Below are 27,836 nucleotides of genomic sequence, written 5' to 3'. Positions count from 1 at the left end.
GATGTGTCTTACAGACAGTTAAGGATGTATCTTACAGACAGTTAAGGATGTATCTTACAGACAGTTAACGATGTGTCTTACATATTGTTAAGGATGTATCTTACAGACAGTTGAGGATGTGTCTTACAGACAGTTAAGGATCTATCTTACAGACAGTTGAGGATGTATCTTACACACAGTTGAGGATGTGTCTTACAGACAGTTAAGGATCTATCTTACAGACAGTTGAGGATGCATCTTACAGACAGTTAAGGATTTATCTTACAGACAGTTGAGGATGTATCTTACAGACAGTTGAGGATGTATCTTACAGACAGTTAAGGATGTATGTTACAGACAGTTAAGGATGTATCTCCCAGACAGTTAAGGATGTTTCTTACGGACAGTTCGGGATGAGTTTTACAGACAGTTAAGTATGTATCTTACAAACAGTTAAGGATGTATCTTACCAAGAGTTAAGGATGTATCTTACGAAGAGTTAAGGATGTATCTTACAGACAGTTAAGGATGTATCTTATCGACAGTTAAGGATATATCTGAAGAAGGGTTAAGGATGTATCTTACAGACAGTTAAGGATGTATCTTACAAACAGTTAAGGATGTATCTTACCAAGAGTCAAGGATGTATCTTACGAAGAGTTAAGGATGTATCTTACAGACAGTTCAGGATGTATCTTACAGACAGTTAAGGATGTATCTTATAGACAGTTAAGGATGTATCTTACAGACAGTTAAGGATGTATCTTACACACAGTTAAGGAAGTATCTTACAGACAGTTAAGGATGTATCTTAACGACAGTTAAGGATGTATGTTAAGAAGAGTTAAGGATCTATCTTACAGACAGTTGAGGATGTATCTTACAGACAGTTAAGGATGTATCTTACAGACAGTTGAGTATGTATCTTACAGACAGTTAAGGATGTATGTTACAGACAGTTAAGGATGTTTCTTATGGACAGTTCGGGATGAGTTTTACAGACGGTTAAGGATGTATTCTACAAACAGTTAAGGATGTATCTTACCGAGAGTTAAGGATGTATCTGACGAAGAGTTAAGGATGTATCTTACAGACAGTTAAGGATGTATCTTATCGACAGTTAAGGATATATCTTAAGAAGAGTTAAGGATGTATCTTACAGACAGTTAAGGATGTATCTTACAGACATTTAAGGACGTATGTTACAGACAGTTAAGGATGTATCTTACAGACAGTTAAGGATGTATCTTACAGGCAGTTAAGGATGTATGTTACAGACAGTTAAGGATGTATCTTACAGACAGTTGAGGATGTATCTTACACACAGTTAAGGATGTATCTTACAGACAGTTGAGGATGCGTCTTACAGACAGTTAAGGATGTATCTTACAGACAGTTGAGGATGTATCTTACAGATAGTTAAGGATGTATGATACAGACAGTTAAGGATGTATCTTACAGACAGTTAAGGATGTATCTTATCGAAAGTTAAGGATGTATCTTACAGACTGCTAAGGATCTCTCTTACAGACAGTTGAGGACGTATCTTACAGACAGTTAAGGATTTATCTTACAGACAGTTGAGGACGTATGTTACAGACAGTTAAGGATGTATCTTACAGACATTTAAGGATGTATCTTACAGGTAGTTAATGATGTATGTTACAGACAGTTAAGGATGTATCTTACAGACAGTTAAGGATGTATCTTACAGACAGTTGAGGATGTATCTTACACACAGTTAAGGATGTATCTTACAGACAGTTGAGGATGCGTCTTACAGACAGTTAAGGATGTATCTTACAGACAGTTGAGGATGTATCTTACAGATAGTTAAGGATGTATGATACAGACAGTTAAGGATGTATCTTACAGATATTTAATTATGTATCTTATAGACAGTTAAGGATGTATCTTACAGACAGTTAAGGATGTATCTTACAGACAGTTGAGGATGTATCTTACAGACAGTTAAGGATGTATGTTACAGACAGTTAAGGATGTATCTTACAGACAGTTATGGACGTATCCTACAGACAGTTAAGGATGTATCTTATAGACAGTTAAGGATGTATCTTACAGACAGTTAAGGATGTATCTTACACACAGTTAAGGAAGTATCTTATAGACAGTTAAGGATGTATCTTACAGACAGTTAAGGATGTATCTTACACACAGTTAAGGAAGTATCTTACACACAGTTAAGGAAGTATCTTACAGACAGTTAAGGATGTATCTTAACGACAGTTAAGGATGTATGTTAAGAAGAGTTAAGGATCTATCTTACAGACAGTTGAGGATGTATCTTACAGACAGTTAAGGATGTATCTTACAGACAGTTGAGTATGTATCTTACAGACAGTTAAGGATGTATGTTACAGACAGTTAAGGATGTTTCTTATGGACAGTTCGGGATGAGTTTTACAGACGGTTAAGGATGTATTCTACAAACAGTTAAGGATGTATCTTACCGAGAGTTAAGGATGTATCTGACGAAGAGTTAAGGATGTATCTTACAGACAGTTAAGGATGTATCTTATCGACAGTTAAGGATATATCTTAAGAAGAGTTAAGGATGTATCTTACAGACAGTTAAGGATGTATCTTACAGACATTTAAGGACGTATGTTACAGACAGTTAAGGATGTATCTTACAGACAGTTAAGGATGTATCTTACAGGCAGTTAAGGATGTATGTTACAGACAGTTAAGGATGTATCTTACAGACAGTTGAGGATGTATTTTACACACAGTTAAGGATGTATCTTACAGACAGTTGAGGATGCGTCTTACAGACAGTTAAGGATGTATCTTACAGACAGTTGAGGATGTATCTTACAGATAGTTAAGGATGTATGATACAGACAGTTAAGGATGTATCTTACAGACAGTTAAGGATGTATCTTACAGACAGTTAAGGATGTATCTTATCGAAAGTTAAGGATGTATCTTACAGACTGCTAAGGATCTCTCTTACAGACAGTTGAGGACGTATCTTACAGACAGTTAAGGATTTATCTTACAGACAGTTGAGGACGTATGTTACAGACAGTTAAGGATGTATCTTACAGACATTTAAGGATGTATCTTACAGGCAGTTAAGGATGTATGTTACAGACAGTTAAGGATGTATCTTACAGACAGTTAAGGATGTATCTTACAGACAGTTAAGGATGTATTTTACGGACAGTTAAGGATGTATCTTACAGACAGTTAAGGATGTATCTTACACACAGTTGAGGATGTGTCTTACAGACAGTTAAGGATCTATCTTACAGACAGTTGAGGATGTATCTTACAGACAGTTAAGGATTTATCTTACAGACAGTTGAGGATGTATCTTACAGACAGTTAAGGATGTATGTTACAGACAGTTAAGGATGTATCTCCCAGACATTTAAGGATGTTTCTTATGGACAGTGCGGGATGAGTTTTACAGACAGTTAAGGATGTATCTTACAAACAGTTAAGGATGTATCTTACCAAGAGTCAAGGATGTATCTTACGAAGAGTTAAGGATGTATCTTACAGACAGTTCAGGATGTATCTTACAGACAGTTAAGGATGTATGTTACAGACAGTTAAGGATGTATCTTACAGACAGTTATGGACGTATCTTACAGACAGTTAAGGATGTATCTTATAGACAGTTAAGGATGTATGTTACAGACAGTTAAGGATGTTTCTTATGGACAGTTCGGGATGAGTTTTACAGACGGTTAAGGATGTATTCTACAAACAGTTAAGGATGTATCTTACCGAGAGTTAAGGATGTATCTGACGAAGAGTTAAGGATGTATCTTACAGACAGTTAAGGATGTATCTTATCGACAGTTAAGGATATATCTTAAGAAGGGTTAAGGATGTGTCTTACAGACAGTTGAGGATGTATCTTACAGACAGTTAAGGACGTATGTTACAGACAGTTAAGGATGTATCTTACAGACAGTTAAGGATGTATCTTACAGGCAGTTAAGGATGTATCTTACAGACAGTTAAGGATGTATGATACAGACAGTTAAGGATGTATCGTACAGACAGTTAAGGATGTATCTTACAGACAGTTAATGATGTATCTTACAGACAGTTCAGGATGTATCTTACAGATAGTTAAGGATGTATGTTACAGACAGTTAAGGATGTATCTTACAGATATTTAATTATGTATCTTATAGACAGTTAAGGATGTATCTTACAGACAGTTAAGGATGTATCTTACAGACAGTTGAGGATGTATCTTACAGACAGTTAAGGATGTATGTTACAGACAGTTAAGGATGTATCTTACAGACAGTTATGGACGTATCTTACAGACAGTTAAGGATGTATCTTATAGACAGTTAAGGATGTATCTTACAGACAGTTAAGGATGTATCTTACACACAGTTAAGGAAGTATCTTACAGACAGTTAAGGAAGTATCTTACAGACAGTTAAGGATGTATCTTAACGACAGTTAAGGATGTATGTTAAGAAGAGTTAAGGATCTATCTTACAGACAGTTGAGGATGTATCTTACAGACAGTTAAGGATGTATCTTACAGACAGTTGAGTATGTATCTTACCGACAGTTAAGGATGTATGTTACAGACAGTTAAGGATGTATCTCCCAGACAGTTAAGGATGTTTCTTATGGACAGTTCGGGATGAGTTTTACAGACAGTTAAGGATGTATCTTACAAACAGTTAAGGAAGTATCTTACCGAGAGTTAAGGATGTATCTTACGAAGAGTTAAGGATGTATCTTACAGACAGTTAAGGATGTATCTTATCGACAGTTAAGGATATATCTTAAGAAGGGTTAAGGATGTGTCTTACAGACAGTTAAGGATGTATCTTACAAACAGTTAAGGAAGTATCTTACCGAGAGTTAAGGATGTATCTTACGAAGAGTTAAGGATGTATCTTACGAAGAGTTAAGGATGTATCTTACAGACAGTTATGGACGTATCCTACAGACAGTTAAGGATGTATCTTATAGACAGTTAAGGATGTATCTTACAGACAGTTAAGGATGTATCTTACACACAGTTAAGGAAGTATCTTATAGACAGTTAAGGATGTATCTTACAGACAGTTAAGGATGTATCTTACACACAGTTAAGGAAGTATCTTACACACAGTTAAGGAAGTATCTTACAGACAGTTAAGGATGTATCTTAACGACAGTTAAGGATGTATGTTAAGAAGAGTTAAGGATCTATCTTACAGACAGTTGAGGATGTATCTTACAGACAGTTAAGGATGTATCTTACAGACAGTTGAGTATGTATCTTACAGACAGTTAAGGATGTATGTTACAGACAGTTAAGGATGTTTCTTATGGACAGTTCGGGATGAGTTTTACAGACGGTTAAGGATGTATTCTACAAACAGTTAAGGATGTATCTTACCGAGAGTTAAGGATGTATCTGACGAAGAGTTAAGGATGTATCTTACAGACAGTTAAGGATGTATCTTATCGACAGTTAAGGATATATCTTAAGAAGAGTTAAGGATGTATCTTACAGACAGTTAAGGATGTATCTTACAGACATTTAAGGACGTATGTTACAGACAGTTAAGGATGTATCTTACAGACAGTTAAGGATGTATCTTACAGGCAGTTAAGGATGTATGTTACAGACAGTTAAGGATGTATCTTACAGACAGTTGAGGATGTATTTTACACACAGTTAAGGATGTATCTTACAGACAGTTGAGGATGCGTCTTACAGACAGTTAAGGATGTATCTTACAGACAGTTGAGGATGTATCTTACAGATAGTTAAGGATGTATGATACAGACAGTTAAGGATGTATCTTACAGACAGTTAAGGATGTATCTTACAGACAGTTAAGGATGTATCTTATCGAAAGTTAAGGATGTATCTTACAGACTGCTAAGGATCTCTCTTACAGACAGTTGAGGACGTATCTTACAGACAGTTAAGGATTTATCTTACAGACAGTTGAGGACGTATGTTACAGACAGTTAAGGATGTATCTTACAGACATTTAAGGATGTATCTTACAGGCAGTTAAGGATGTATGTTACAGACAGTTAAGGATGTATCTTACAGACAGTTAAGGATGTATCTTACAGACAGTTAAGGATGTATTTTACGGACAGTTAAGGATGTATCTTACAGACAGTTAAGGATGTATCTTACACACAGTTGAGGATGTGTCTTACAGACAGTTAAGGATCTATCTTACAGACAGTTGAGGATGTATCTTACAGACAGTTAAGGATTTATCTTACAGACAGTTGAGGATGTATCTTACAGACAGTTAAGGATGTATGTTACAGACAGTTAAGGATGTATCTCCCAGACATTTAAGGATGTTTCTTATGGACAGTGCGGGATGAGTTTTACAGACAGTTAAGGATGTATCTTACAAACAGTTAAGGATGTATCTTACCAAGAGTCAAGGATGTATCTTACGAAGAGTTAAGGATGTATCTTACAGACAGTTCAGGATGTATCTTACAGACAGTTAAGGATGTATGTTACAGACAGTTAAGGATGTATCTTACAGACAGTTATGGACGTATCTTACAGACAGTTAAGGATGTATCTTATAGACAGTTAAGGATGTATGTTACAGACAGTTAAGGATGTTTCTTATGGACAGTTCGGGATGAGTTTTACAGACGGTTAAGGATGTATTCTACAAACAGTTAAGGATGTATCTTACCGAGAGTTAAGGATGTATCTGACGAAGAGTTAAGGATGTATCTTACAGACAGTTAAGGATGTATCTTATCGACAGTTAAGGATATATCTTAAGAAGGGTTAAGGATGTGTCTTACAGACAGTTGAGGATGTATCTTACAGACAGTTAAGGACGTATGTTACAGACAGTTAAGGATGTATCTTACAGACAGTTAAGGATGTATCTTACAGGCAGTTAAGGATGTATCTTACAGACAGTTAAGGATGTATGATACAGACAGTTAAGGATGTATCGTACAGACAGTTAAGGATGTATCTTACAGACAGTTAATGATGTATCTTACAGACAGTTCAGGATGTATCTTACAGATAGTTAAGGATGTATGTTACAGACAGTTAAGGATGTATCTTACAGATATTTAATTATGTATCTTATAGACAGTTAAGGATGTATCTTACAGACAGTTAAGGATGTATCTTACAGACAGTTGAGGATGTATCTTACAGACAGTTAAGGATGTATGTTACAGACAGTTAAGGATGTATCTTACAGACAGTTATGGACGTATCTTACAGACAGTTAAGGATGTATCTTATAGACAGTTAAGGATGTATCTTACAGACAGTTAAGGATGTATCTTACACACAGTTAAGGAAGTATCTTACAGACAGTTAAGGAAGTATCTTACAGACAGTTAAGGATGTATCTTAACGACAGTTAAGGATGTATGTTAAGAAGAGTTAAGGATCTATCTTACAGACAGTTGAGGATGTATCTTACAGACAGTTAAGGATGTATCTTACAGACAGTTGAGTATGTATCTTACCGACAGTTAAGGATGTATGTTACAGACAGTTAAGGATGTATCTCCCAGACAGTTAAGGATGTTTCTTATGGACAGTTCGGGATGAGTTTTACAGACAGTTAAGGATGTATCTTACAAACAGTTAAGGAAGTATCTTACCGAGAGTTAAGGATGTATCTTACGAAGAGTTAAGGATGTATCTTACAGACAGTTAAGGATGTATCTTATCGACAGTTAAGGATATATCTTAAGAAGGGTTAAGGATGTGTCTTACAGACAGTTAAGGATGTATCTTACAGACAGTTAAGGATGTATGTTACAGACAGTTAAGGATGTATCTTACAGACAGTTAAGGATGTATCTTACAGGCAGTTAAGGATGTATCTTACAGACAGTTAAGGATGTATGATACAGACAGTTAAGGATGTATCTTACAGACAGTTAAGGATGTATCTTACAGACAGTTAAGGATGTATCTTACAGGCAGTTAAGGATGTATCTTACAGACAGTTCAGGATGTATCTTACAGATAGTTAAGGATGTATGTTACAGACAGTTAAGGATGTATCTTACAAATATTTAATTATGTATCTTATAGACAGTTAAGGATGTATCTTTCAGACAGTTAAGGATGTATCTTACAGACAGTATAGGATGTATCTTACAGACAGTTAAGGATGTATGTTACAGACAGTTAAGGATGTATCTTACAGACAGTTATGGACGTATCTTACAGACAGTTAAGGATGCATCTTATAGACAGTTAAGGATGTATCTTACAGACAGTTAAGGATGTATCTTACACACAGTTAAGGAAGTATCTTACAGACAGTTAAGGATGTATCTTAACGACAGTTAAGGATGTATGTTAAGAAGAGTTAAGGATGTATCTTACAGACAGTTAAGGATGTATCTTACAGACAGTTAATGACGTATATTACAGACAGTTAAGGATGTATCTTACAGACAGTTAAGGAAGTATCTTACCGAGAGTTAAGGATGTATCTTACGAAGAGTTAAGGATGTATCTTACAGACAGTTAAGGATGTATCTTATCGACAGTTAAGGATATATCTTAAGAAGGGTTAAGGATGTGTCTTACAGACAGTTAAGGATGTATCTTACAGACAGTTAAGGATGTATGTTACAGACAGTTAAGGATGTATCTTACAGACAGTTAAGGATGTATCTTACAGGCAGTTAAGGATGTATCTTACAGACAGTTAAGGATGTATGATACAGACAGTTAAGGATGTATCTTACAGACAGTTAAGGATGTATCTTACAGACAGTTAAGGATGTATCTTACAGGCAGTTAAGGATGTATCTTACAGACAGTTCAGGATGTATCTTACAGATAGTTAAGGATGTATGTTACAGACAGTTAAGGATGTATCTTACAAATATTTAATTATGTATCTTATAGACAGTTAAGGATGTATCTTTCAGACAGTTAAGGATGTATCTTACAGACAGTTGAGGATGTATCTTACAGACAGTTAAGGATGTATGTTACAGACAGTTAAGGATGTATCTTACAGACAGTTATGGACGTATCTTACAGACAGTTAAGGATGCATCTTATAGACAGTTAAGGATGTATCTTACAGACAGTTAAGGATGTATCTTACACACAGTTAAGGAAGTATCTTACAGACAGTTAAGGATGTATCTTAACGACAGTTAAGGATGTATGTTAAGAAGAGTTAAGGATGTATCTTACAGACAGTTAAGGATGTATCTTACAGACAGTTATGGACGTATCTTACAGACAGTTAAGGATGTATCTTATAGACAGTTAAGGATGTATGTTACAGACAGTTAAGGATGTTTCTTATGGACAGTTCGGGATGAGTTTTACAGACGGTTAAGGATGTATTCTACAAACAGTTAAGGATGTATCTTACCGAGAGTTAAGGATGTATCTGACGAAGAGTTAAGGATGTATCTTACAGACAGTTAAGGATGTATCTTATCGACAGTTAAGGATATATCTTAAGAAGGGTTAAGGATGTGTCTTACAGACAGTTGAGGATGTATCTTACAGACAGTTAAGGACGTATGTTACAGACAGTTAAGGATGTATCTTACAGACAGTTAAGGATGTATCTTACAGGCAGTTAAGGATGTATCTTACAGACAGTTAAGGATGTATGATACAGACAGTTAAGGATGTATCGTACAGACAGTTAAGGATGTATCTTACAGACAGTTAATGATGTATCTTACAGGCAGTTAAGGATGTATCTTACAGACAGTTCAGGATGTATCTTACAGATAGTTAAGGATGTATGTTACAGACAGTTAAGGATGTATCTTACAGATATTTAATTATGTATCTTATAGACAGTTAAGGATGTATCTTACAGACAGTTAAGGATGTATCTTACAGACAGTTGAGGATGTATCTTACAGACAGTTAAGGATGTATGTTACAGACAGTTAAGGATGTATCTTACAGACAGTTATGGACGTATCTTACAGACAGTTAAGGATGTATCTTATAGACAGTTAAGGATGTATCTTACAGACAGTTAAGGATGTATCTTACACACAGTTAAGGAAGTATCTTACAGACAGTTAAGGAAGTATCTTACAGACAGTTAAGGATGTATCTTAACGACAGTTAAGGATGTATGTTAAGAAGAGTTAAGGATCTATCTTACAGACAGTTGAGGATGTATCTTACAGACAGTTAAGGATGTATCTTACAGACAGTTGAGTATGTATCTTACAGACAGTTAAGGATGTATGTTACAGACAGTTAAGGATGTATCTCCCAGACAGTTAAGGATGTTTCTTATGGACAGTTCGGGATGAGTTTTACAGACAGTTAAGGATGTATCTTACAAACAGTTAAGGAAGTATCTTACCGAGAGTTAAGGATGTATCTTACGAAGAGTTAAGGATGTATCTTACAGACAGTTAAGGATGTATCTTATCGACAGTTAAGGATATATCTTAAGAAGGGTTAAGGATGTGTCTTACAGACAGTTAAGGATGTATCTTACAGACAGTTAAGGATGTATGTTACAGACAGTTAAGGATGTATCTTACAGACAGTTAAGGATGTATCTTACAGGCAGTTAAGGATGTATCTTACAGACAGTTAAGGATGTATGATACAGACAGTTAAGGATGTATCTTACAGACAGTTAAGGATGTATCTTACAGACAGTTAAGGATGTATCTTACAGGCAGTTAAGGATGTATCTTACAGACAGTTCAGGATGTATCTTACAGATAGTTAAGGATGTATGTTACAGACAGTTAAGGATGTATCTTACAAATATTTAATTATGTATCTTATAGACAGTTAAGGATGTATCTTTCAGACAGTTAAGGATGTATCTTACAGACAGTTGAGGATGTATCTTACAGACAGTTAAGGATGTATGTTACAGACAGTTAAGGATGTATCTTACAGACAGTTATGGACGTATCTTACAGACAGTTAAGGATGCATCTTATAGACAGTTAAGGATGTATCTTACAGACAGTTAAGGATGTATCTTACACACAGTTAAGGAAGTATCTTACAGACAGTTAAGGATGTATCTTAACGACAGTTAAGGATGTATGTTAAGAAGAGTTAAGGATGTATCTTACAGACAGTTAAGGATGTATCTTACAGACAGTTAATGACGTATATTACAGACAGTTAAGGATGTATCTTACAGACAGTTAAGGAAGTATCTTACCGAGAGTTAAGGATGTATCTTACGAAGAGTTAAGGATGTATCTTACAGACAGTTAAGGATGTATCTTATCGACAGTTAAGGATATATCTTAAGAAGGGTTAAGGATGTGTCTTACAGACAGTTAAGGATGTATCTTACAGACAGTTAAGGATGTATGTTACAGACAGTTAAGGATGTATCTTACAGACAGTTAAGGATGTATCTTACAGGCAATTAAGTATGTATCTTACAGACAGTTAAGGATGTATGATACAGACAGTTAAGGATGTATCTTACAGACAGTTAAGGATGTATCTTACAGACAGTTAAGGATGTATCTTACAGGCAGTTAAGGATGTATCTTACAGACAGTTCAGGATGTATCTTACAGATAGTTAAGGATGTATGTTACAGACAGTTAAGGATGTATCTTACAAATATTTAATTATGTATCTTATAGAGAGTTAAGGATGTATCTTTCAGACAGTTAAGGATGTATCTTACAGACAGTTGAGGATGTATCTTACAGACAGTTAAGGATGTATGTTACAGACAGTTAAGGATGTATCTTACAGACAGTTATGGACGTATCTTACAGACAGTTAAGGATGCATCTTATAGACAGTTAAGGATGTATCTTACAGACAGTTAAGGATGTATCTTACACACAGTTAAGGAAGTATCTTACAGACAGTTAAGGATGTATCTTAACGACAGTTAAGGATGTATGTTAAGAAGAGTTAAGGATGTATCTTACAGACAGTTAAGGATGTATCTTACAGACAGTTAATGACGTATATTACAGACAGTTAAGGATGTATCTTACAGACAGTTGAGGATGCATCATACAGGCAGTTAAGGATGTATGTTACAGACAGTTGAGGATGTGTCTTACAGACAGTTAAGGATGTATCTTACAGACAGTTAAGGATGTATCTTACAGACAGTTAACGATGTGTCTTACATATTGTTAAGGATGTATCTTACAGACAGTTGAGGATGTGTCTTACAGACAGTTAAGGATCTATCTTACAGACAGTTGAGGATGCATCTTACAGACAGTTAAGGATTTATCTTACAGACAGTTGAGGATGTATCTTACAGACAGTTAAGGATGTATGTTACAGACAGTTAAGGATGTATCTCCCAGACAGTTAAGGATGTTTCTTACGGACAGTTCGGGATGAGTTTTACAGACAGTTAAGTATGTATCTTACAAACAGTTAAGGATGTATCTTACCAAGAGTTAAGGATGTATCTTACGAAGAGTCAAGGATGTATCTTACAGACAGTTAAGGATGTATCTTATCGACAGTTAAGGATATATCTGAAGAAGGGTTAAGGATGTATCTTACAGACAGTTAAGGATGTATCTTACAGACAGTTAAGGAAGTATGTTACAGACAGTTAAGGATGTATCTTACAGACAGTTAAGGATGTATCTTACAGGCAGTTAAGGATGTATCTTACAGACAGTTAAGGATGTATGATACAGACAGTTAAGGATGTATCTTACAGACAGTTAAGGATGTATCTTGCAGATATTTAATTATATATCTTATAGACAGTTAAGGATGTATCTTACAGACAGTTAAGGATGTATCTTACAGACAGTTGAGGATATATCTTACAGACAGTTAAGGATGTATGTTACAGACAGTTAAGGATGTATCTTACAGACAGTTATGGACGTATCTTACAGACAGTTAAGGATGTATCTTATAGACAGTTAAGGATGTATCTTACAGACAGTTAAGGATGTATCTTACACACAGTTAAGGAAGTATCTTACAGACAGTTAAGGATGTATCTTAACGACAGTTAAGGATGTATGTTAAGAAGAGTTAAGGATCTATCTTACAGACAGTTGAGGATGTATCTTACAGACAGTTAAGGATGTATCTTACAGACAGTTGAGTATGTATCTTACAGACAGTTAAGGATGTATGATAGAGACAGTTAAGGATGTATCTCCCAGACAGTTAAGGATGTTTCTTATAGACAGTTCGGGATGAGTTTTACAGACAGTTAAGGATGTATTCTACAAACAGTTAAGGATGTATCTTATCGACAGTTAAGGATATATCTTAAGAAGAGTTAAGGATGTATCTTACAGACAGTTAAGGATGTATCTTACAGACATTTAAGGACGTATGTTACAGACAGTTAAGGATGTATCTTACAGACAGTTAAGGATGTATCTTACAGGCAGTTAAGGATGTATGTTACAGAAAGTTAAGGATGTATCTTACAGACAGTTAAGGATGTATCTTACAAACAGTTAAGGATGTATGTTACAAACAGTTAAGGATGTATCTTACAGACAGTTAAGGATGTATCTTACAGACAGTTGAGGATGTATCTTACACACAGTTAAGGATGTATCTTACAGACAGTTGAGGATGCGTCTTACAGACAGTTAAGGATCTATGTTACAGACAGTTGAGAATGTATCTTACAGATAGTTGAGGATGTATCTTACACATAGTTGAGGATGTATCTTACAGACAGTTAAGGATGTATCTTATAGACAGTTAAGGATGTATCTCACAGACACTTAAGGATATATCTTACAGACAGTTAAGGATGTATCTTATAGACAGTTAAGGATGTATCTTACAGACAGTTAAGGATGTATCTTACAGACAGTTAAGGATGTATGTCACAGACAGTTAAAGATGTATCTCCCAGACAGTTAAGGGTGTTTCTTATAGACAGTTCAGGATGTGTTTTACAGACAGTTGAGGATGTATCTTACAGACAGTTGAGGATATATCTTACAGACAGTTGAGGATGTATCTTACAGACAGTTGAGGATGTATCTTACAGACAGTTGAGGATGTATCTTACAGACAGTTAAGGATGTATCTTATAGACAGTTAAGGATGTATATTATAGACAGTTAAGGATGTATCTTACAGACAGTTAAGGATGTATCTTACAGACAGTTGAGGATGTATCTTACAGATAGTTAAGGATTTTTGATACAGACAGTTAAGGATGTATCTTACAGACAGTTAAGGATGTATCTTACAGACAGTTAAGGATGTATCTTATCGAAAGTTAAGGATGTATCTTACAGACTGCTAAGGATCTGTCTTACAGACAGTTGAGGACGTATCTTACAGACAGTTAAGGATTTATCTTACAGACAGTTGAGGACGTATGTTACAGACAGTTAAGGATGTATCTTACAGACATTTAAGGATGTATCTTACAGGCAGTTAAGGATGTATGTTACAGACAGTTAAGGATGTATCTTACAGACAGTTGAGGATGTATCTTACAGACAGTTAAGGATTTATCTTACAGACAGTTGAGGATGTATCTTACAGACAGTTAAGGATGTATGTTACAGACAGTTAGGGAGGTATCTCCCAGACAGTTAAGGATGTTTCTTATGGACAGTGCGGGATGAGTTTTACAGACAGTTAAGGATGTATCTTACAAACAGTTAAGGATGTATCTTACCAAGAGTCAAGGATGTATCTTACGAAGAGTTAAGGATGTATCTTACGGACAGTTAAGGATGTATCTTATCGACAGTTAAGGATATATCTTAAGAAGGGTTAAGGATGTATCTTACAGACAGTTAAGGATGTATCTTACAGACAGTTAAGGAAGTATGTTACAGACAGTTAAGGATGTATCTTACAGACAGTTAAGGAAGTATCTTAACGACAGTTAAGGAAGTATCTTACAGACAGTTAAGGAAGTATCTTAACGACAGTTAAGGAAGTATCTTACAGACAGTTAAGGAAGTATCTTAACGACAGTTAAGGAAGTATCTTACAGACAGTTAAGGATGTATCTTATAGACAGTTAAGGATGTATCTTACAGACTGTTAAGGATGTATCTTACACACAGTTAAGGAAGTATCTTACAGACAGTTAAGGAAGTATCTTACAGACAGTTAAGGATGTATCTTAACGACAGTTAAGGATGTATGTTAAGAAGAGTTAAGGATCTAACTTACAGACAGTTGAGGATGTATCTTACAGGCAGTTAAGGATGTATCTTACAGACAGTTGAGTATGTATCTTACAGACAGTTAAGGATGTATGTTACAGACAGTTAAGGAAGTATCTTACCGAGAGTTAAGGATGTATCTTACGAAGAGTTAAGGATGTATCTTACAGACAGTTAAGGATGTTTCTTATGGACAGTTCGGGATGAGTTTTACAGACAGTTAAGGATGTATCTTACAAACAGTTAAGGAAGTATCTTACCGAGAGTTAAGGATGTATCTTACGAAGAGTTGAGGATGTATCTTACAGACAGTTAAGGATGTATCTTATCGACAGTTAAGGATATATCTTAAGAAGGGTTAAGGATGTGTCTTACAGACAGTTAAGAATGTATCTTACAGACAGTTAACGATGTATGTTACAGACAGTTAAGGATGTATCTTACAGACAGTTAAGAATGTATCTTACAGGCAGTTAAGGATGTATCTTACAGACAGTTAAGGGTGTATGATACAGACAGTTAAGGATGTATCTTACAGACAGTTAAGGATGTATCTTACAGACAGTTAAGGATGTATCTTACAGGCAGTTAAGGATGTATCTTACAGACAGTTCAGGATGTATCTTACAGATAGTTAAGGATGTATGTTACAGACAGTTAAGGATGTATCTTACAAATATTTAATTATGTATCTTATAGACAGTTAAGGATGTATCTTTCAGACAGTTAAGGATGTATCTTACAGACAGTTGAGGATGTATCTTACAGACAGTTAAGGATGTATGTTACAGACAGTTAAGGATGTATCTTACAGACAGTTATGGACGTATCTTACAGACAGTTAAGGATGCATCTTATAGACAGTTAAGGATGTATCTTACAGACAGTTAAGGATGTATCTTACAGACAGTTAAGGATGTATCTTATCGAAAGTTAAGGATGTATCTTACAGACTGCTAAGGATCTGTCTTACAGACAGTTGAGGACGTATCTTACAGACAGTTAAGGATTTATCTTACAGACAGTTGAGGATGTATGTTACAGACAGTTAAGGAGGTATCTCCCAGACAGTTAAGGATGTTTCTTATGGACAGTGCGGGATGAGTTTTACAGACAGTTAAGGATGTATCTTACAAACAGTTAAGGATGTATCTTACAGACAGTTGAGGATGTATCTTACAGACAGTTAAGGATTTATCTTACAGACAGTTGAGGATGTATCTTACAGACAGTTAAGGATGTATGTTACAGACAGTTAAGGAGGTATCTCCCAGACAGTTAAGGATGTTTCTTATGGACAGTGCGGGATGAGTTTTACAGACAGTTAAGGATGTATCTTACAAACAGTTAAGGATGTATCTTACCAAGAGTCAAGGATGTATCTTACGAAGAGTTAAGGATGTATCTTACAGACAGTTAAGGATGTATCTTATCGACAGTTAAGGATATATCTTAAGAAGGGTTAAGGATGTATCTTACAGACAGTTAAGGATGTATCTTACAGACAGTTAAGGAAGTATGTTACAGACAGTTAAGGATGTATCTTACAGACAGTTAAGGAAGTATCTTAACGACAGTTAAGGAAGTATCTTACAGACAGTTAAGGACGTATCTTAACGACAGTTAAGGATGTATGTTAACGAAGAGTTAAGGATATATCTTACAGACAGTTGATGTATCTTACAGACAGTTAAGGATGTATCTTACAGACAGTTGAGTATGTATCTTACAGACAGTTGAGGATGTATCTTACAGACAGTTAAGGATGTATGTTACAGACAGTTAAGGATGTATCTTACAGACAGTTATGGACGTATCTTACAGACAGTTAAGGATGTATCTTATAGACAGTTAAGGATGTATCTTACAGACTGTTAAGGATGTATCTTACACACAGTTAAGGAAGTATCTTACAGACAGTTAAGGAAGTATCTTACAGACAGTTAAGGATGTATCTTAACGACAGTTAAGGATGTATGTTAAGAAGAGTTAAGGATCTAACTTACAGACAGTTGAGGATGTATCTTACAGACAGTTAAGGATGTATCTTACAGACAGTTGAGTATGTATCTTACAGACAGTTAAGGATGTATGTTACAGACAGTTAAGGAAGTATCTTACCGAGAGTTAAGGATGTATCTTACGAAGAGTTAAGGATGTATCTTACAGACAGTTAAGGATGTTTCTTATGGACAGTTCGGGATGAGTTTTACAGACAGTTAAGGATGTATCTTACAAACAGTTAAGGAAGTATCTTACCGAGAGTTAAGGATGTATCTTACGAAGAGTTAAGGATGTATCTTACAGACAGTTAAGGATGTATCTTATCGACAGTTAAGGATATATCTTAAGAAGGGTTAAGGATGTGTCTTACAGACAGTTAAGGATGTATCTTACAGACAGTTAACGATGTATGTTACAGACAGTTAAGGATGTATCTTACAGACAGTTAAGAATGTATCTTACAGGCAGTTAAGGATGTATCTTACAGACAGTTAAGGGTGTATGATACAGACAGTTAAGGATGTATCTTACAGACAGTTAAGGATGTATCTTACAGACAGTTAAGGATGTATCTTACAGGCAGTTAAGGATGTATCTTACAGACAGTTCAGGATGTATCTTACAGATAGTTAAGGATGTATGTTACAGACAGTTAAGGATGTATCTTACAAATATTTAATTATGTATCTTATAGACAGTTAAGGATGTATCTTTCAGACAGTTAAGGATGTATCTTACAGACAGTTGAGGATGTATCTTACAGACAGTTAAGGATGTATGTTACAGACAGTTAAGGATGTATCTTACAGACAGTTATGGACGTATCTTACAGACAGTTAAGGATGCATCTTATAGACAGTTAAGGATGTATCTTACAGACAGTTAAGGATGTATCTTACACACAGTTAAGGAAGTATCTTACAGACAGTTAAGGATGTATCTGAACGACAGTTAAGGATGTATGTTAAGAAGAGTTAAGGATGTATCTTACAGACAGTTAAGGATGTATCTTACAGACAGTTAATGACGTATATTACAGACAGTTAAGGATGTATCTTACAGACAGTTGAGGATGCATCTTACAGGCAGTTAAGGATGTATGTTACAGACAGTTGAGGATGTGTCTTACAGACAGTTAAGGATGTATCTTACAGACAGTTAAGGATGTATCTTACAGACAGTTAACGATGTGTCTTACATATTGTTAAGGATGTATCTTACAGACAGTTGAGGATGTGTCTTACAGACAGTTAAGGATCTATCTTACAGACAGTTCAGGATGTATCTTACACACAGTTGAGGATGTGTCTTACAGACAGTTAAGGATCTATCTTACAGACAGTTGAGGATGCATCTTACAGACAGTTAAGGATTTATCTTACAGACAGTTGAGGATGTATCTTACAGGCAGTTAAGGATGTATCTTACAGACAGTTGAGTATGTATCTTACAGACAGTTAAGGATGTATGTTACAGACAGTTAAGGAAGTATCTTACCGAGAGTTAAGGATGTATCTTACGAAGAGTTAAGGATGTATCTTACAGACAGTTAAGGATGTTTCTTATGGACAGTTCGGGATGAGTTTTACAGACAGTTAAGGATGTATCTTACAAACAGTTAAGGAAGTATCTTACCGAGAGTTAAGGATGTATCTTACGAAGAGTTGAGGATGTATCTTACAGACAGTTAAGGATGTATCTTATCGACAGTTAAGGATATATCTTAAGAAGGGTTAAGGATGTGTCTTACAGACAGTTAAGAATGTATCTTACAGACAGTTAACGATGTATGTTACAGACAGTTAAGGATGTATCTTACAGACAGTTAAGAATGTATCTTACAGGCAGTTAAGGATGTATCTTACAGACAGTTAAGGGTGTATGATACAGACAGTTAAGGATGTATCTTACAGACAGTTAAGGATGTATCTTACAGACAGTTAAGGATGTATCTTACAGGCAGTTAAGGATGTATCTTACAGACAGTTCAGGATGTATCTTACAGATAGTTAAGGATGTATGTTACAGACAGTTAAGGATGTATCTTACAAATATTTAATTATGTATCTTATAGACAGTTAAGGATGTATCTTTCAGACAGTTAAGGATGTATCTTACAGACAGTTGAGGATGTATCTTACAGACAGTTAAGGATGTATGTTACAGACAGTTAAGGATGTATCTTACAGACAGTTATGGACGTATCTTACAGACAGTTAAGGATGCATCTTATAGACAGTTAAGGATGTATCTTACAGACAGTTAAGGATGTATCTTACAGACAGTTAAGGATGTATCTTATCGAAAGTTAAGGATGTATCTTACAGACTGCTAAGGATCTGTCTTACAGACAGTTGAGGACGTATCTTACAGACAGTTAAGGATTTATCTTACAGACAGTTGAGGATGTATGTTACAGACAGTTAAGGAGGTATCTCCCAGACAGTTAAGGATGTTTCTTATGGACAGTGCGGGATGAGTTTTACAGACAGTTAAGGATGTATCTTACAAACAGTTAAGGATGTATCTTACAGACAGTTGAGGATGTATCTTACAGACAGTTAAGGATTTATCTTACAGACAGTTGAGGATGTATCTTACAGACAGTTAAGGATGTATGTTACAGACAGTTAAGGAGGTATCTCCCAGACAGTTAAGGATGTTTCTTATGGACAGTGCGGGATGAGTTTTACAGACAGTTAAGGATGTATCTTACAAACAGTTAAGGATGTATCTTACCAAGAGTCAAGGATGTATCTTACGAAGAGTTAAGGATGTATCTTACAGACAGTTAAGGATGTATCTTATCGACAGTTAAGGATATATCTTAAGAAGGGTTAAGGATGTATCTTACAGACAGTTAAGGATGTATCTTACAGACAGTTAAGGAAGTATGTTACAGACAGTTAAGGATGTATCTTACAGACAGTTAAGGAAGTATCTTAACGACAGTTAAGGAAGTATCTTACAGACAGTTAAGGACGTATCTTAACGACAGTTAAGGATGTATGTTAACGAAGAGTTAAGGATATATCTTACAGACAGTTGATGTATCTTACAGACAGTTAAGGATGTATCTTACAGACAGTTGAGTATGTATCTTACAGACAGTTGAGGATGTATCTTACAGACAGTTAAGGATGTATGTTACAGACAGTTAAGGATGTATCTTACAGACAGTTATGGACGTATCTTACAGACAGTTAAGGATGTATCTTATAGACAGTTAAGGATGTATCTTACAGACTGTTAAGGATGTATCTTACACACAGTTAAGGAAGTATCTTACAGACAGTTAAGGAAGTATCTTACAGACAGTTAAGGATGTATCTTAACGACAGTTAAGGATGTATGTTAAGAAGAGTTAAGGATCTAACTTACAGACAGTTGAGGATGTATCTTACAGACAGTTAAGGATGTATCTTACAGACAGTTGAGTATGTATCTTACAGACAGTTAAGGATGTATGTTACAGACAGTTAAGGAAGTATCTTACCGAGAGTTAAGGATGTATCTTACGAAGAGTTAAGGATGTATCTTACAGACAGTTAAGGATGTTTCTTATGGACAGTTCGGGATGAGTTTTACAGACAGTTAAGGATGTATCTTACAAACAGTTAAGGAAGTATCTTACCGAGAGTTAAGGATGTATCTTACGAAGAGTTAAGGATGTATCTTACAGACAGTTAAGGATGTATCTTATCGACAGTTAAGGATATATCTTAAGAAGGGTTAAGGATGTGTCTTACAGACAGTTAAGGATGTATCTTACAGACAGTTAACGATGTATGTTACAGACAGTTAAGGATGTATCTTACAGACAGTTAAGAATGTATCTTACAGGCAGTTAAGGATGTATCTTACAGACAGTTAAGGGTGTATGATACAGACAGTTAAGGATGTATCTTACAGACAGTTAAGGATGTATCTTACAGACAGTTAAGGATGTATCTTACAGGCAGTTAAGGATGTATCTTACAGACAGTTCAGGATGTATCTTACAGATAGTTAAGGATGTATGTTACAGACAGTTAAGGATGTATCTTACAAATATTTAATTATGTATCTTATAGACAGTTAAGGATGTATCTTTCAGACAGTTAAGGATGTATCTTACAGACAGTTGAGGATGTATCTTACAGACAGTTAAGGATGTATGTTACAGACAGTTAAGGATGTATCTTACAGACAGTTATGGACGTATCTTACAGACAGTTAAGGATGCATCTTATAGACAGTTAAGGATGTATCTTACAGACAGTTAAGGATGTATCTTACACACAGTTAAGGAAGTATCTTACAGACAGTTAAGGATGTATCTGAACGACAGTTAAGGATGTATGTTAAGAAGAGTTAAGGATGTATCTTACAGACAGTTAAGGATGTATCTTACAGACAGTTAATGACGTATATTACAGACAGTTAAGGATGTATCTTACAGACAGTTGAGGATGCATCTTACAGGCAGTTAAGGATGTATGTTACAGACAGTTGAGGATGTGTCTTACAGACAGTTAAGGATGTATCTTACAGACAGTTAAGGATGTATCTTACAGACAGTTAACGATGTGTCTTACATATTGTTAAGGATGTATCTTACAGACAGTTGAGGATGTGTCTTACAGACAGTTAAGGATCTATCTTACAGACAGTTCAGGATGTATCTTACACACAGTTGAGGATGTGTCTTACAGACAGTTAAGGATCTATCTTACAGACAGTTGAGGATGCATCTTACAGACAGTTAAGGATTTATCTTACAGACAGTTGAGGATGTATCTTACAGACAGTTGAGGACGTATGTTACAGACAGTTAAGGATGTATCTTACAGACATTTAAGGATGTATCTTACAGGCAGTTAAGGATGTGTGTTACAGACAGTTAAGGATGTATCTTACAGACAGTTGAGGATGTATCTTACAGACAGTTAAGGATTTATCTTACAGACAGTTGAGGATGTATCTTACAGACAGTTAAGGATGTATGTTACAGACAGTTAAGGAGGTATCTCCCAGACAGTTAAGGATGTTTCTTATGGACAGTGCGGGATGAGTTTTACAGACAGTTAAGGATGTATCTTACAAACAGTTAAGGATGTATCTTACCAAGAGTCAAGGATGTATCTTACGAAGAGTTAAGGATGTATCTTACGGACAGTTAAGGATGTATCTTATCGACAGTTAAGGATATATCTTAAGAAGGGTTAAGGATGTATCTTACAGACAGTTAAGGATGTATCTTACAGACAGTTAAGGAAGTATGTTACAGACAGTTAAGGATGTATCTTACAGACAGTTAAGGAAGTATCTTAACGACAGTTAAGGAAGTATCTTACAGACAGTTAAGGATGTATCTTAACGACAGTTAAGGATGTATGTTAACGAAGAGTTAAGGATATATCTTACAGACAGTTGATGTATCTTACAGACAGTTAAGGATGTATCTTACAGACAGTTGAGTATGTATCTTACAGACAGTTGAGGATGTATCTTACAGACAGTTAAGGATGTATGTTACAGACAGTTAAGGATGTATCTTACAGACAGTTATGGACGTATCTTACAGACAGTTAAGGATGTATCTTATAGACAGTTAAGGATGTATCTTACAGACTGTTAAGGATGTATCTTACACACAGTTAAGGAAGTATCTTACAGACAGTTAAGGAAGTATCTTACAGACAGTTAAGGATGTATCTTAACGACAGTTAAGGATGTATGTTAAGAAGAGTTAAGGATCTAACTTACAGACAGTTGAGGATGTATCTTACAGACAGTTAAGGATGTATCTTACAGACAGTTGAGTATGTATCTTACAGACAGTTAAGGATGTATGTTACAGACAGTTAAGGAAGTATCTTACCGAGAGTTAAGGATGTATCTTACGAAGAGTTAAGGATGTATCTTACAGACAGTTAAGGATGTTTCTTATGGACAGTTCGGGATGAGTTTTACAGACAGTTAAGGATGTATCTTACAAACAGTTAAGGAAGTATCTTACCGAGAGTTAAGGATGTATCTTACGAAGAGTTGAGGATGTATCTTACAGACAGTTAAGGATGTATCTTATCGACAGTTAAGGATATATCTTAAGTAGGGTTAAGGATGTGTCTTACAGACAGTTAAGAATGTATCTTACAGACAGTTAACGATGTATGTTACAGACAGTTAAGGATGTATCTTACAGACAGTTAAGAATGTATCTTACAGGCAGTTAAGGATGTATCTTACAGACAGTTAAGGGTGTATGATACAGACAGTTAAGGATGTATCTTACAGACAGTTAAGGATGTATCTTACAGACAGTTAAGGATGTATCTTACAGGCAGTTAAGGATGTATCTTACAGACAGTTCAGGATGTATCTTACAGATAGTTAAGGATGTATGTTACAGACAGTTAAGGATGTATCTTACAAATATTTAATTATGTATCTTATAGACAGTTAAGGATGTATCTTTCAGACAGTTAAGGATGTATCTTACAGACAGTTGAGGATGTATCTTACAGACAGTTAAGGATGTATGTTACAGACAGTTAAGGATGTATCTTACAGACAGTTATGGACGTATCTTACAGACAGTTAAGGATGCATCTTATAGACAGTTAAGGATGTATCTTACAGACAGTTAAGGATGTATCTTACAGACAGTTAAGGATGTATCTTATCGAAAGTTAAGGATGTATCTTACAGACTGCTAAGGATCTGTCTTACAGACAGTTGAGGACGTATCTTACAGACAGTTAAGGATTTATCTTACAGACAGTTGAGGACGTATGTTACAGACAGTTAAGGATGTATCTTACAGACATTTAAGGATGTATCTTACAGGCAGTTAAGGATGTATGTTACAGACAGTTAAGGATGTATCTTACAGACAGTTGAGGATGTATCTTACAGACAGTTAAGGATTTATCTTACAGACAGTTGAGGATGTATCTTACAGACAGTTAAGGATGTATGTTACAGACAGTTAAGGAGGTATCTCCCAGACAGTTAAGGATGTTTCTTATGGACAGTGCGGGATGAGTTTTACAGACAGTTAAGGATGTATCTTACAAACAGTTAAGGATGTATCTTACCAAGAGTCAAGGATGTATCTTACGAAGAGTTAAGGATGTATCTTACAGACAGTTAAGGATGTATCTTATCGACAGTTAAGGATATATCTTAAGAAGGGTTAAGGATGTATCTTACAGACAGTTAAGGATGTATCTTACAGACAGTTAAGGAAGTATGTTACAGACAGTTAAGGATGTATCTTACAGACAGTTAAGGAAGTATCTTAACGACAGTTAAGGAAGTATCTTACAGACAGTTAAGGATGTATCTTAACGACAGTTAAGGATGTATGTTAACGAAGAGTTAAGGATATATTTTACAGACAGTTGATGTATCTTACAGACAGTTAAGGATGTATCTTACAGACAGTTGAGTATGTATCTTACAGACAGTTGAGGATGTATCTTACAGACAGTTAAGGATGTATGTTACAGACAGTTAAGGATGTATCTTACAGACAGTTATGGACGTATCTTACAGACAGTTAAGGATGTATCTTATAGACAGTTAAGGATGTATCTTACAGACTGTTAAGGATGTATCTTACACACAGTTAAGGAAGTATCTTACAGACAGTTAAGGAAGTATCTTACAGACAGTTAAGGATGTATCTTAACGACAGTTAAGGATGTATGTTAAGAAGAGTTAAGGATCTAACTTACAGACAGTTGAGGATGTATCTTACAGACAGTTAAGGATGTATCTTACAGACAGTTGAGTATGTATCTTACAGACAGTTAAGGATGTATGTTACAGACAGTTAAGGAAGTATCTTACCGAGAGTTAAGGATGTATCTTACGAAGAGTTAAGGATGTATCTTACAGACAGTTAAGGATGTTTCTTATGGACAGTTCGGGATGAGTTTTACAGACAGTTAAGGATGTATCTTACAAACAGTTAAGGAAGTATCTTACCGAGAGTTAAGGATGTATCTTACGAAGAGTTGAGGATGTATCTTACAGACAGTTAAGGATGTATCTTATCGACAGTTAAGGATATATCTTAAGTAGGGTTAAGGATGTGTCTTACAGACAGTTAAGAATGTATCTTACAGACAGTTAACGATGTATGTTACAGACAGTTAAGGATGTATCTTACAGACAGTTAAGAATGTATCTTACAGGCAGTTAAGGATGTATCTTACAGACAGTTAAGGGTGTATGATACAGACAGTTAAGGATGTATCTTACAGACAGTTAAGGATGTATCTTACAGACAGTTAAGGATGTATCTTACAGGCAGTTAAGGATGTATCTTACAGACAGTTCAGGATGTATCTTACAGATAGTTAAGGATGTATGTTACAGACAGTTAAGGATGTATCTTACAAATATTTAATTATGTATCTTATAGACAGTTAAGGATGTATCTTTCAGACAGTTAAGGATGTATCTTACAGACAGTTGAGGATGTATCTTACAGACAGTTAAGGATGTATGTTACAGACAGTTAAGGATGTATCTTACAGACAGTTATGGACGTATCTTACAGACAGTTAAGGATGCATCTTATAGACAGTTAAGGATGTATCTTACAGACAGTTAAGGATGTATCTTACAGACAGTTAAGGATGTATCTTATCGAAAGTTAAGGATGTATCTTACAGACTGCTAAGGATCTGTCTTACAGACAGTTGAGGACGTATCTTACAGACAGTTAAGGATTTATCTTACAGACAGTTGAGGACGTATGTTACAGACAGTTAAGGATGTATCTTACAGACATTTAAGGATGTATCTTACAGGCAGTTAAGGAAGTATCTTAACGACAGTTAAGGAAGTATCTTACAGACAGTTAAGGATGTATCTTAACGACAGTTAAGGATGTATGTTAACGAAGAGTTAAGGATATATCTTACAGACAGTTGATGTATCTTACAGACAGTTAAGGATGTATCTTACAGACAGTTGAGTATGTATCTTACAGACAGTTGAGGATGTATCTTACAGACAGTTAAGGATGTATGTTACAGACAGTTAAGGATGTATCTTACAGACAGTTATGGACGTATCTTACAGACAGTTAAGGATGTATCTTATAGACAGTTAAGGATGTATCTTACAGACTGTTAAGGATGTATCTTACACACAGTTAAGGAAGTATCTTACAGACAGTTAAGGAAGTATCTTACAGACAGTTAAGGATGTATCTTAACGACAGTTAAGGATGTATGTTAAGAAGAGTTAAGGATCTAACTTACAGACAGTTGAGGATGTATCTTACAGACAGTTAAGGATGTATCTTACAGACAGTTGAGTATGTATCTTACAGACAGTTAAGGATGTATGTTACAGACAGTTAAGGAAGTATCTTACCGAGAGTTAAGGATGTATCTTACGAAGAGTTAAGGATGTATCTTACAGACAGTTAAGGATGTTTCTTATGGACAGTTCGGGATGAGTTTTACAGACAGTTAAGGATGTATCTTACAAACAGTTAAGGAAGTATCTTACCGAGAGTTAAGGATGTATCTTACGAAGAGTTGAGGATGTATCTTACAGACAGTTAAGGATGTATCTTATCGACAGTTAAGGATATATCTTAAGTAGGGTTAAGGATGTGTCTTACAGACAGTTAAGAATGTATCTTACAGACAGTTAACGATGTATGTTACAGACAGTTAAGGATGTATCTTACAGACAGTTAAGAATGTATCTTACAGGCAGTTAAGGATGTATCTTACAGACAGTTAAGGGTGTATGATACAGACAGTTAAGGATGTATCTTACAGACAGTTAAGGATGTATCTTACAGACAGTTAAGGATGTATCTTACAGGCAGTTAAGGATGTATCTTACAGACAGTTCAGGATGTATCTTACAGATAGTTAAGGATGTATGTTACAGACAGTTAAGGATGTATCTTACAAATATTTAATTATGTATCTTATAGACAGTTAAGGATGTATCTTTCAGACAGTTAAGGATGTATCTTACAGACAGTTGAGGATGTATCTTACAGACAGTTAAGGATGTATGTTACAGACAGTTAAGGATGTATCTTACAGACAGTTATGGACGTATCTTACAGACAGTTAAGGATGCATCTTATAGACAGTTAAGGATGTATCTTACAGACAGTTAAGGATGTATCTTACAGACAGTTAAGGATGTATCTTATCGAAAGTTAAGGATGTATCTTACAGACTGCTAAGGATCTGTCTTACAGACAGTTGAGGACGTATCTTACAGACAGTTAAGGATTTATCTTACAGACAGTTGAGGACGTATGTTACAGACAGTTAAGGATGTATCTTACAGACATTTAAGGATGTATCTTACAGGCAGTTAAGGATGTATGTTACAGACAGTTAAGGATGTATCTTACAGACAGTTGAGGATGTATCTTACAGACAGTTAAGGATTTATCTTACAGACAGTTGAGGATGTATCTTACAGACAGTTAAGGATGTATGTTACAGACAGTTAAGGAGGTATCTCCCAGACAGTTAAGGATGTTTCTTATGGACAGTGCGGGATGAGTTTTACAGACAGTTAAGGATGTATCTTACAAACAGTTAAGGATGTATCTTACCAAGAGTCAAGGATGTATCTTACGAAGAGTTAAGGATGTATCTTACAGACAGTTAAGGATGTATCTTATCGACAGTTAAGGATATATCTTAAGAAGGGTTAAGGATGTATCTTACAGACAGTTAAGGATGTATCTTACAGAC

This window comes from Lampris incognitus, chromosome 2 (assembly GCF_029633865.1).
Source record: "Lampris incognitus isolate fLamInc1 chromosome 2, fLamInc1.hap2, whole genome shotgun sequence".
Classification (NCBI taxonomy): Eukaryota; Metazoa; Chordata; class Actinopteri; order Lampriformes; family Lampridae; genus Lampris; species Lampris incognitus.
Note: the sequence above shows the minus strand (reverse complement) of the source record.